The sequence below is a fragment of the Eumetopias jubatus genome, unplaced genomic scaffold (genome assembly GCF_037043125.1).
Source record: "Eumetopias jubatus isolate StellerSeaLion01/CBP00866 unplaced genomic scaffold, mEumJub1_p1.0 scaffold_4, whole genome shotgun sequence".
In the NCBI taxonomy this organism is placed as follows: Eukaryota; Metazoa; Chordata; class Mammalia; order Carnivora; family Otariidae; genus Eumetopias; species Eumetopias jubatus.
The window spans coordinates 70,553,080-70,566,474 of NW_028274810.1; positions in this window are offsets into that span (position 1 = coordinate 70,553,080).

The window sequence follows — 13,395 nt, forward strand, 5'->3', positions numbered from 1 at the left end:
GGCCGGGAGGGGTGGGAGGGGCAACCGCTTCCCCCGGGCGCCCTCGATAAGCCTCCGCCCCGCGCACGCCACAAGCCCCAGCTCTCGAAGACGTGACTAGCCGGAGCCCCCTGCGGGAAAGGCCGGCCAAGAGGACAGGGAGCCGCGACCGACTGACTGGGCTCGCGGACCTGATTAATCCCCGCAAACAGTTTAGAAGCATCTTTCCAGGAGACCCTCCCCGGGTGCCCACCTCTCCCATGCTCGGGGCTGCCAGGGGCACCAGGCGGGAGGGGCCCAGGAAGTCCCCTAGGGAGCCCACCTGCTGCCCCTTCCCCTCTCCCAACCCTGGGACCCCGCGTCTCTCTCCCAGGGCTCTTCATGGCCAAACCACCCACCGCTTGTCCTTTTGCTCAGTCACCTCCTACAGACTGACTTTCCCAGACTCACCCTTCTCCAGTCATGGGACCTTCTGGATTTTACATCCAGAGAGCAGAGAGAACGCCTGACCAGGGGTCTGGGGACCTGGCAGTCTTCATTAGGGGGATGGGGGTCTTACATACACAAACAAAATACTCCCATCCAGGCATCTCTCACAGGACTTTATGTTTATGTGCTTTATCTCATTTGTCCTCCCAACAGACCCACGAGGAAGGCATTTTATTATTCTCATTTTACAGCAGAGGTAACTGAAGCCAAGAGGAGGGGTTAAATGACCTCTGTGGGTCACACACATGGCTGAGTGGGGACTGAAACTCAGCTCTAGTCTCAAGCCATTGCTCTTAACCAGCAAGCTTTACCACCATTACTGCTCCTGGAAGTGAAACTCTGTGGGACGCCCGGTGGGAATGTGCTTTGTGGCTGGAAATGCTGTCTGCTGAAACACTCTGCTGGTACTCCAGCTCTATGTTTACTTCTCTGAATCTGTGCCTTAACGTGTAAAAGAGGGATGGTTAAAATGCCTACCTCACAGGATTGTTACCAGTATGTGAGGTCCTTTACGATGGGTGCCTGGCACATAGTAGGCTCTCCATAAATGTTTATTGACTGAATGAAAGGCCCACCTGTGAAGAGCCTAGATGTGTTAAACTTAAAACTGTCAGTCGGGAGCCTGGGTGACTCAGACAGTGAGTCTACGGTGAGTCTACCGACTCTTGATTTTTGGCTCAGGTCGGGATCTCAGGGCCAGGGGATGAGCCCCACCACCACTGCCACACTCAGCTCAGAGTCTGCTTGAGATTCTCTCCCTGTCCCTCTGCTCTCTCTAAAATAAATAATGAAATAAATGTTTATAAATAAATAAAACTATCAGTTATTTTAACAGCAAAATGGTTTATTCCAGAATAGCAGAGAGTTGCAACTCCTGACAAACAAGCCAGGCCAAAGCCACAGGCAGGTCCAGGGAACAAAGGAGAGGACAGCTCTTTTACAGAGGAAAGGGGGCAGTTAGGAAAGGCTATTACAAACAAAAAGTCCAGGGCGCCTGGGTGGCTCAGATGGTTAAGCGTCTGCCTTCGGCTCAGGTCATGATCCCAGAGTCCTGGGATCGAGTCCCGCTTCGGGCTCCCTGCTCCTTGGGAGCCTGCTTCTCCCTCTGCCTCTCTCGCGCGCGCTCTCTCTCTCTCTGTGTCTCTCATGAATAAATAAAATCTTAAAAAAAAATAAAAGAAACAAAAAGTCCATTGGAGTAAACTGGGAATTTGAAGTATAGTGGCTTTTCATTGGCTGAGGTTATGACATTCTCTCATTGGCTGAGCTGCTGCTGTGGGAGGAGAAAACCGTTTTTTCCCTCCAGCTGGGTAGTAAAACAGTATGAATGTGTAAGGTGCCTCACTTCCTCCTGGGTCTGCAGTTGAGTGATAGGGCGTGAGAGCTCTTCCTTCTGGCCTGGTGACTGCACTATACACGAGGTTTCCTGGGGCACCTGGCTGGCTCAATTGCTAGAGCATGCAACTCGTAATCTTGTGGTCCTGAGTCTGAGTCCCACACTGGGGGTAGAGTTTACTTAAAAAATAAAATAATCAATGAAGTTTCCTGTTACGACTTTTCACACATGTATTGGAAGAATCCAGACTGAGGGTCTTGTAAGTCGCTGTCAGGCTCTTGAGCATATTCTGGAGGGGTCCAAACCCTTGTGTTTTTAAGTCTTCAATCCCAGTTGAATGCTACTGAGTTCCTACTCAGCACTCATAGCCCTTTTTAAGTTTGGCTAGGAGAGCTGACAATGCAGGATGATGGAAACCCCAATCTGAAGTAGGTCTTGTAAGGTCATCTCACCCCATTTCCTGATAAAATAAAGGGATTCTAGCCTTTGACTCAATGCTTTGCTTTCTGGGTGATCTTGGGTAACTCAATTTTCCCTTTTTTTTTTTTTTTAAGATTTTATTTATTTATTTGTCAGAGAGAGAGAGAGAGAGCACAAGCAGGGGGAGCAGCAGGCAGAAGGAGAAGCAGGCTCCCCTCTGAACAGGGAGCCCAATACAGGACTGGATCCCAGGATCCTGGGATCATGACAGATCCCAGGCAGATGCTTAACCGACTGAGCCACCCAGACATCCTTCAAATTTCCCTTTTGTAAAATGAGAAGCATTCTTCCTGACACACTCTCCCTCTCAAGAAAGAGAAACTAAGATTATAGTTATGGGGACACCATGGCCATTCTGAGGCTTAATCACCAAGTTTGTAACCTGCTGTAAGTTGGGCCAAAATTTGTTAATTTAGGAACACCATTGACAAAATATTCACTGTATTTCTTTGCTGTGATGATGGTTGCTCTCAGTAGTAGCTTCCTGGGGGCATATTAAACAAGACTTAATTTAAAAAATGGATCTGGGGGATCTGGGTGGGGTCTGGAAGCCAAAGCAGCAAGTCCTGGGCTAATTTTAAAGTGCAGGTCATGGTGGGTGGCGACTTCACTCCTCTGAGAGAGGATGTCTTCACCTTCTGACATACGGTGGTTTGATTCAAAAGATTGCCACTGACCCCTGCTCTCATTTGATAGGCTTCTTGCTGTGACCTGGGGAAACTGAGACAAGAAACAAACCTCAGATCTGGCCTTGTGGAGTTCAAGGTCTGGTTGGGAAGGGAAAGACATGCATAGACCAAGAGACAAAAGATATACTTTGGTGGAAATGCGGAGATCATACTGCATAAACCCAAAGAGCCTTTGGATGCTGGGCTCTTGGGCTGAACAGACCTCGGGGAAGCAGACAGTACAGATGTATAAAGCTTGGCTCTGAAGCTAAAGTACCTGGCAACCCATCCCTGTTGTGTAACTGTGTTTTCTTACCTGTAAAAGGAGGACAATAATGGTATTCCCCGTCCCCCAAGTCTCTAGTACTATTATAAGAATCGGATGAGTTAAGGCACCTAACACAGTCAAAACAGGACCTAACATACGTAAGGATTCCATGCATGTTAATCATATTATTGTTATTTATTATTAAAAAAAAATAGAGAGGTTTTCTGGCCTGAGGAGCCCACGCTCAGGAACCAGACTGCCTGAGTTCAAATCTTAAGTTTGCCACTTGCTTACAAAGTAACCTTGAATAAGTCATTTTATCCTCTTGTGCCTCAGTGTCTATATCTGGAAAACAGGGTATTATAATGCTAGGGACTACCTCACAGAATTGGGAAGATTCAATGAGTTAAATCAAGGAAAGAGCTTAGAACAGCACCCGGCCCATTGTAAGAGCTCAATAAGCATTAGTTCATTAGTAAGCAGGAATGTGATGCAACCCTACCAGTGTTTGGGGAAGGTAATATGGAGGAGAAGCGGGAGACAAAGGCCATGGAAAGGAAGAGCAGGCAGAATCGAGGATCCGTGGGGGGATGGGTCTCCAGGGCTCCGCCTTGTGTTAGCATCTGTAAATCAACACCATACGATTCTGGGAGCCACACGGCAGGTACCTGCACTCAGGTGCTACAGTGCCAGGTGAGTTGCTCTTACTGACAGTCCCTCAGGCAGGTGCTGGTGGGTTCCCTGAGCAGGATCTGGGGGGGTCCTCCCCCATTAGTTGGTCACCTTCAGCAAGTCATCCTTGTGTGCCCTCAGTTGTTGGGAAGACCGGTGATACCCTGCCAAGTCCCCTTGGAGGTGGGAGCAGGGCTGCAAGAAGGGGAAGCAGAGCTTGCAGAAGGGAAGAGAGCTTCTCTGATTCCAGAGGGTTTAAAGTCTGTCTTTGTTCTGGGGGTGGGAACACAGAGTGTGCCCCTGTTGCCAGTAACTGCTTTACTTCTCCGTTTCCTTTCACGTAGGTGAGACTTTCCTCGGTACTGAAGGGGTGGGCAGGAGAGGGACACAGCGAGAACTCACAGCCCCACAGGTGAGGTGGGTTACTAGAAGCACTAATTGTGGGGTGTTTTATCATTCTCAAAGCCCTGTCAAGCCTTTGACCTCAGTTGTCTGAGCCTCCTTACCACCTTAAAGGCCCCCACTACCCCAACACTGTCCTCTGAATTAGGGGAGTCTATCTCCTATGATAAGTTGATTACATAAATGATCTCAATACTCCACCCCTTTCCAGATCTGTGCTTTTTGCAAAACAACTGTAGCTCCTCCCTTCAGGAGGTGGAATCTATTTCCTCCCCCTTGGAAATCTGGGCTGACCTTGGCGGATCGCGTTAACTAATAGAATGCCCTGCTAGTTCTGAGTCTAGGCTGCAAGAGAATTTTCCCTCCCTTTCCTGGACCCCTGCCACTACCATGAGAACGAGTCTTGGTAAGCTAGACTGCCAGAGGATGAGACCATGTGTGGGAGAACCTACTCAGCCCAGTCGTCCCTGCTCAGGCCCTCACACAAGCGATGGTGCCCAGCCAAAATAAGGAGAGCCACTTACATGCAGATATGTGAGCGAGCCTAGCCAAGCCCAGCTTAGCCCAGCAGAACCACCAGCCCACCGGTAGACTGAGAGAATAATAAATGGTGTTTAAACCACTAATTTTGAGGTGAATTTGTCACAAAGCAATAGCTAACTGATATACCTCCTGATCCCCCTTGCCCACATGAATAACCGAGGCCCACCAGCAACTTGCTCAATGCTACATCGCCAGTGGGGGGCCCAACCGTCAGTCAAAGCTGGATCTTTGAGACTCGCTGCTGCCTCTGGAATATGGACACAGACATCTAGACTTTAGAACTGTTATTCAAAGTTCCTATTTTTTTAAAAAGATTTTATTTATTCATTTGACAGAGAGAGACACAGCGAGAGAGGGAACACAAGCAGGGGGAGTGGGAGAGGGAGAAGCAGGCTTCCCATTGAGCAGGGAGCCCGATGCGGGGCTCGATCCCAGGACCCTGGGATCATGACCCGAGCTGAAGCAGATGCTTAACGACTGAGCTACCCAGGCGCCCCTATTCAAAGTTCTTATTGGTTAGCTTGGAAACACATCAACCACACCTCCCCTTAAATCTTTTTCTCAACCCATTTTAGCCCATGCACTCTTTGGACACTCACACAATGCTATGCGTTCTCCCTCCTAAATGTTTTGAAACTCTAAGTTTCCTCGCCATTCTGCCCCTGAGTTTCCTTATCTGTAACGTGGGGATACTGTACTACCTCACTGGTTATGAGAATTAAATGAGTTAATGTTAGTAAAGTGTTTAGAACAGGGCCTGACATCTAGCAAAGGCTATATAAAATTAAAATAAAATAAAATAAAATAAAATAAAATAAATAAAATAAAATAATAAAATAAAATAAAATGAAATAAAATAAAATAATAAAATAAAATAAAATGAAATAAAATAAAATAATGTGACTAGAAATGAGCCATGGCAGTAGCAATTTTACTAGGGGAAACATTTTTATTTTGATCCTGAAAGCTTCATAGTTTTCACTTGGATCCGGTGACATCAGTATGAGCTTTGAGTCAGCCCCCATGCCATAAGTCTTCTCTCCAAGATGGCGTGGGAGACAACACCTCGTGGGTGGCAAACCAGTTTTTGAAAGCCAGACGTGCAGAAAAGCACATGCGTCCCTTCCTGAGAAGCACTGGTAGGCCATTATTACACATTTACCTCTTATTTCACGGAGAGCATATTCTTGGTAGGTTGCATGCAAATCAAATCCTAACATAAATCTGTGTTAAAGCTCATCTGGGGAATCGTTTTGCCAAATGAAGAGGGCTTTTGTAAAGCAGATCGGTATCCCTTTGAGGGACACTGAAAATTCTGACCAGAGATGGATTGAATTTGTGTCTAAAACAAATCTGCCACCCAGGGTTCCCTCAGGGGACTCTGGTCCTTCTCTCTTTCCAGGATCCCCCCACAGGTTCCAGGGCCTGCCTGCTGATGAGCCTCAATACAACCCCAAGAGGCCTCCTCTCACTTGGCTTCTTGCCCTTGGCTCTCCAGGGTTAGGACCTGTGCGATTCCTGGCTCCACCAACGTGAGTTCCCTTGAAACCAGCAGGGGCAGAGCTGCTGTCTGCAGAGACTCTGATGTCACTGTGCAGGCAGTCTGGGCGTCCAACTATCAAGCCCTCTGGCTTCCCTAGCAGGCAACAACCTGCTTAGAACTTCCTTCACAAACAGGGGCATCTAAGACAGCCCACGGTTCCAGCACATGCCCACATTTGGTTCTCTGGGTTGGGTGAACATACAGATAGGGTGAAAGCTCAGTGATCTAATGGTCCTGGCAGGCTGCTGGAATGAGCACGAGTGTGAAGAAAGGTCCTAGCTAACTTCCCAGCCTTCCTCAAACACTTTAGGCCCCAGGGTTGTCCTGTGCCTTTGGACACACTATTTTCCTTGACCTCTCATGTCCAGGGTTCCTCCATACTCTTCTTCCAACCACCCCAACCCTGCAACACACAATGCCTGGCAAACTTCTATTCATCCTTTAAGACCCAATTCAGAGGCCTCAGGTTCCAGATGGCAGGTAAAGCACACAATTACCTTCTCCATTACAGTAACAGAAAAAATAAAATAACAGAAAAAAATATTTTTAAAAGAAAAACAGGAGCTATTTATTGGCAAACCAGAAAAAAAAGTAAAATTCTTAGAAGATCGAAAGCAGGTGATATCAAACTGAAGGAAAAGGAGAAGCAGCTCAAGACACCAGGGGGAACCAAGGTCTTTCCCAGGGGAGCTCTGGGGAAGATCCAAGTAGGACTGGGCCATGGGGACCATCATGGGAATACAGAGAGTACGGCTTGGAACTGCGTCAACTTTGGGACCTCTCCTTGCCGTCTTCAATAAATAAAGTAACAGTCCAGGTTCAAGTCTGAAGAACTACTCTGGAAATAAAGTACCCCAATCTGGGAAAGGCAACCACTAAAGGCATCAGGGCTTGAAAGGAACAGAACAGAAAGGAGCTGAGTGACTCTGGTCTGTTAGGACAAACGAAAAGGGGGTAGGGGAGAGAAGAGGACATTGATATTGTAGGAGTCACAAATTACCTGCCCACTTCTTGGTCACACTCCCCCTCCTGACCAGTCAGCTCTCTGGATCAGGGGAAAGGAGTCCCGGGAGGCCATCCTACTCAACTCCCTAGGTAACGCACACCACTAGCACCTTTCCTGACCAATGGTCTGTTCAGTCTTTCGTTCATTCCCTCAGATGATTGAGTTCATCACACTCCTCAGTGTATAGCACATTATCATCATGGATCCATCCAAGCCCTTCTCATATTTTATCTATTTATTCTTTTTATCTTCACTCCCCAATCTTATCCTCCCCCTCGCCCACCCAGGCAACCACTGATCTGCTGTCACTACACATTGGGGTGCATCTGCTATTTTTTCTATTCTCTTTCATTAAAAATGCAGAGCTGGTCTATGCCCGCTGCTTCAGTCGGGATAGACTAAGGTCTACTTCAGTCACAACACAAATTCTCAGTGGCTTCACACAACCACAGCTATTTTTCACTCTCGCCACATGTGTCATGTAAGTCCATGGGGGCTCTGCTCAACACAGTCACCCGGGTACCCAAGCCAATGCAGCTTCCATCTCAACCAATGTTCCCATGGTGGGAATGACACGGCAAATCTGATGCTCACATTCAAAGCTTCCATCCAGAAATGTGGAAGAAAAACACCATTTCTGGGGCACCTGCGTGGCTCAGTCGTTAAATGTCTGCCTTCGGCTGAGGTCGTGATCCCAGGGTCCTGGGATCGAGCCCCTCGTTGGGCTCCCTGCTCAGCGGGAAGCCTGCTTCTCCCTCTCCCTCTCCCCCTGCTTGTGTTCCCTCTCTCGCTGTGTCTCTCTCTGTCAGATAAATAAAATCTTAAAAAAACAAAACAAAACATTTCTGCTAATATTTCATAAAGCAAGTCACATGGCTATGCCTAACTGCAGAGGGAGTAGGGAAGGCAACTCTGCCAAGGGCCCAGGAGGATGAGTAACTAGGTATCTGTGAAAAGTCCTACTGCTCTCCATACCCATAAAACTGATTTCATAGCCATTGATGTATCATGGTTGTGAACCATAATTCAGAAAACACTAGCTTAGGGGTGCCCGGCTGGCTCAGTCTGTGGAGACCAGTCTTGATCTTAGGGTTGTGAGTTCGAGTCCCATGTTGGGTGTAGAGATGACTTAAAAATAAAATCTAGGGGAAAAAAAAAAAGAAAACACTAAAGATTTCTTATGGTGACCTGCAATCTGGTCCACTACACCTTCTTTCCACTGGCCCCAGCTCTGCCCCTGGGGACACTCAAAACACCTCTGCCCACCCTGCCTCAGAACAGTCCTATTGAGAGAGGCCATCTCTCTTGCCCAGGTGTTCCCCTCTCCTGGTATAATACTCTCAATTCCCTTAACTCCTCTTCCCAGGCTGAGACTTTCCATTTCCTCTCCGTCCTGGTCATGGTCCTCAGGCTCTACCCACTTGCCAATGTGCCTCCTAATGTGTCACCTCAAAATGCAGTCTGAGCTGCTTGGCATTCAGCAATTCCCATTTACTCAGAGAAATGAAGGCTGAGTAAGCTGAAGGAGAGGACTGACCTTCAGAAGCATGCTTTGTTCAGCCAACTATCTAATTTCCTCATTCAGCAAATACTATTAATAATAATATTCCCAGGGCGCCTGGGTGGCTCAGTTGGTTAAGCGACTGCCTTCGGCTCAGGTCATGATCCTGGAGTCCCGGGATCGAGTCCCGCATCGGGCTCCCTGCTCGGCAGGGAGTCTGCTTCTCCCTCTGACCCTCTTCTCTCTCGTGCTATCTCTCATTCTCTCTCTCTCAAATAAATAAATAAATAAAATCTTTAAAAAAAAATAATAATAATATTCCCAGTGGGAGGCCCATGGAAATCTGGTATCATATTCTGGCTTAAAAATCCTATGATGGCTTCCAATTACTCAGGATAAAACACCTATTCCTGGAGCAGTTGGCTTCTGCCTGCTTCTCTAACCTCAGATTCCACAACCATCCCCTTCTACGCTTCAGCATACTAGACCTCTTTCAGTCTGCTTTAGAGGGATCAAGAAAGAAATTTCTGATTGTGTGTAATTTTTTGAAATTTACTTGAGTGGTCAGGGTGGCGGGATGGGGCAACTGGGTGAAAAATAATAATAATAATAATACATACATACATACATAAAATGTGGCTTTTTGAAGGGAAAAAACTTAAAAATAAACCCAGACTCATTAGCAATCAGACATAATACCATTTTATACCAGCACATAGAATCAAGCATACAATGGGTTAGAGAATATGGCACACATTTTGTTAGGGGGATTACTGAAAATTCTCTCTCTCAAATAAATACAATTTTTTTTAAAAAAATGAGTAAATTATCTGTGGAAGAAAGTTACTTTAGGAAAGTCACTGGTGAGATAAGGACATCCCCATATTTTACCTAAAAACTGAAATGTACATAAAGTCATATCCACAATTAGACAATCGTTGCTTCCCTAACAAATTATGTATCAAAATATGTGTTGTAAAAGTTTTTTGATTAAAAGAATAAAAGACGAAAAAAAAGTTACTTAAGTGGTCTAAGCTTGTTTCCTTATCTATGAAATGGAACTAAAAGAGTACCTCTCAGGGTTTTTGTGAGGGTAAGAAACAAGGATGCCTATAAAACAATGCTTAGCATCAGTCTGAGATAGACAACTGCTCAACACGCAGTAGCCATTTCCACCACTGCTGTTAGGAATGAGGCGTCAAGGGCAGCCGCGGTTCCCGGCTTGGGCAGCGGGGCCCATGGTGGCGCTGTGTTGGGAGGTGAGGAACGCACACGGTGAGGAAGAGCAGGTTGGTCCGAAGAGAAAGTGGTGATTTGAGTTAGCCACTGGGGCTCTGCCTGCCCCCCCTTGCCCTCCTCTAAAGACCCTCAAATCCTGAGACCTTCTAATCCAAAGTTTTTGGTGTTTTTTTTCCTAAAGGTTTTTAACTTGGGGTTTGTGGATGGTCTGTAGGGAGTGCCCAAATCCCGGGATTGTGTGTAAAATGCATTCTTCCCCTGAGAACGCCAAAGCTTTTACCGGTCTCTCAGACAGATTTATGACCCCCGCCCCCCAACAAGGTGAAAACCACAGACCCAAACCATCTCTCTAATGTGACCCACGGCTGTCCCAACACTTGGTCCTCTGCCAAGGATGGGCTATTGTATGTCACACAGAAAGGGGAACCCACGAGGAAGACTGAGGCAACATAGCTAAGCTTCCAGGTCTCCAGATATAGCCCCTCCCACAGCCCCTATCAAGCCACATTTGGCACTATTATACTTCGTGAGCTGGTTCTCTACCCTCTCTATTTTTTTGGTCATCATGTGCACAAAATTGGATTAATCAAAATCCTTTTTCATGACACATTTTTATCATGTACAACATACTTTTATGCATAGCTTTTCACTCATTCAGTTGACAATAACCTAATCTAACTATATGTTCCCTCCAGCTCCATCCTGTCCCCCTTACCTGTGGGAACCATTATCCTGAATTCCACCGTGAGAACCCTTCCATCCTTTTTACATAGTTTTATGGCATATGTGTTTGTTAAAAATGTTTTTAAATTCTTAGTTGTATTTAACTCTAAAACATGACAGAGATACAAATTAAAACCACAATGAGATACTCAGAGACACCCACTGGAATACAGTTTAAAACTTACAAGGCGCCTGGGTGGCTCAGATGGTTGAGCGTCTGCCTTCGGCTCAGGTCGTGATCCCAGGGTCCTGGGATCGAGTTCCGCATCGGGCTCCCTGCTCCTTGGGAGCCTGCTTCTCCCTCTGCCCCCCTCTCTCTGTCTCTCTCTGTCTCTCATGAATAAATTAAAAAAGTTTAAAAAAAAAACTTCAATACCAACTATTAGCAAGGATGTGCAACAGAGCATTCTTTTGTTTGAATCACCATGATCTGTGTAAGGAATCTTGGCTTTGGGAGAGCTCAAATTAGAAGTTGACGGAAGGGTTTTTATGCTACTCTGGCCATGTAATCAAACCAGAAACACGTAACCTGTTAGGCCAGTTATAAACCATTAGTAACGTAAGTTTACTTATTCACCGTAAGTAAAGCAGTAAAGGAAGTGACCCTGGGAGTCATCAGGGGAGCTTCAGACTTTAAATGGCACATTAGGAATTCTAGACTAGGCTAAACTCTAATGATAGAAAGCAGTGATTTCCTGGGACCAAGGACGGGGGAAGGGGATTGAGTGCAAAGGAGCACTGGGAAGCTTTTTATCTTTTTTATTTTGTAAAGATTTTATTTATTTATTTGACAAGAGAGAGCACAAGTTGGGGGGGGGCGCAGCAGGCAGAGGGAGAAGCAGGCTCTCCGATGAGCAAGTTCTGATGCGGGGCTCGGGGCTCTATCCCAGGACCCCGGGATCATGACCTGAGCCGAAGGCAGATGCTTAACCGACTGAGCCACCCAGGCGCCCCAAGGGAGCTTTTTAGAAGATAGAATTATTTTCTACATTTTGATGGTGATGGTGATTATATTATTATATATAATTATCAAAATTCATGAAACAGTACGTTTAAAACTGATCAATTATATTGTCTGCAAATAATAACACATTTTTATGTTTTCTTTTTTTTTTAAATGGCATCATGCTACATTTAATCTTTTGGGACTGAACTTTTTTCATTTAATATTTTATTATAAAAGTCATCCATACTGTTTTGTATCACTGTGGTTCATTTGACAGCCATATAATATGCCATTGTGTGAATATTCCAGTTTATTTGTCCACTCCGCTGCTCATGGGCATTTGCGTTTCCTTTTGGGATTGCTATGAACCAATCTTGTACAAATCTTCTGGTGGACATGTATGAGTTTCTCTTGGATTTATCCCTAGTATGGGAATAACTGCGCTGTAGAGTAAGTAGATGTTCAATTACAGGAGATAATCAAACTTTTTTCCAAAGTAGCTCTTTGCCTTTCCAACCTGAGTCAGTCTGTCCCCAGTTAGACTGGGAACCCAGGGGCAGGAGACCCAATCTTGAATTAGCACTGCTTGTAGCATTGCTAGCACCAGGCTGGATACCCAGGAGGCCAGGGGCAGAAGAAGCCCAGGCACCTGAGGCCTCCCAGCCTCAGCCAACACTGAGAGTAAACAGCAGGCCGGGGCCACATACCACCCATGGAGGCTAATTAAAACCCACTCCCTGGAGCTCCATCTTCCTAGCTTCACTCGACTTTGAGTCTGAAAGCTGTTTCAGGGCACTCAGTTACAACACAAATCTCAAGAAAAGAGAAGGCTTAACCTTATCCCAAATCCTTCTCAGCTGACACCTCTAATACCGAAACAAGGATTAGCAGGAAAGGCATAAAGAACAAAATGAGTGACAGAAAGAAGAAGATGTGGGAGATAGAAAGTGGAAAGAACCAAGAACACAAATATTCTAAAGTTATGCTCCCTTTTCTGCACCAGGGCCAGTTTCTCAGGGAAAAAAAATTTTTTTAATTAAAAAAAGCAATAATTTGCAAGTGACCATTAAGTAATTTTTAATATCCCTGCCATTAAGGGATTACCTTCTTTATGTTAGAGTTACAAAGACAACATAATTAGCATGCAGTCAGAATGACGTAATATTGCCCCAAACTGCACACCCTCAGGGAGGGGAGGCCCTGTGCTGCTGGGGAAGAGCTCTGAGGGACCTAGGGCTAGGCCAAACAACTAGAACCAGAGTTCAGCCACAGACCAGGAACAAGAAAAATAAAACAAAAAGCATAATATAACAGAAAAAGATATCAGATGCCTAGGTGCTCGGAAAGCAAAAGGAGAGCTGCCATGAAGGAGGACGAGCAGTCTCATCTCCCACGGTCCCAACTGCCGCTACACCTCCAACAGCTCCCCGGCTACCTGTCCTACAGGAGCTCCAGGAACACCTGCTACATGGATGAACGACGGCAGAAGCGCCCCAGAGAGGATCACAGCCCTGTGGTGGCGGCAGCTTCCCCCCGCCCCCGCCCCCACCCGGGGCAGCAGTGCTGTGGGCGGCAGGAGCGGGAGAGCTTTCTCAGCACT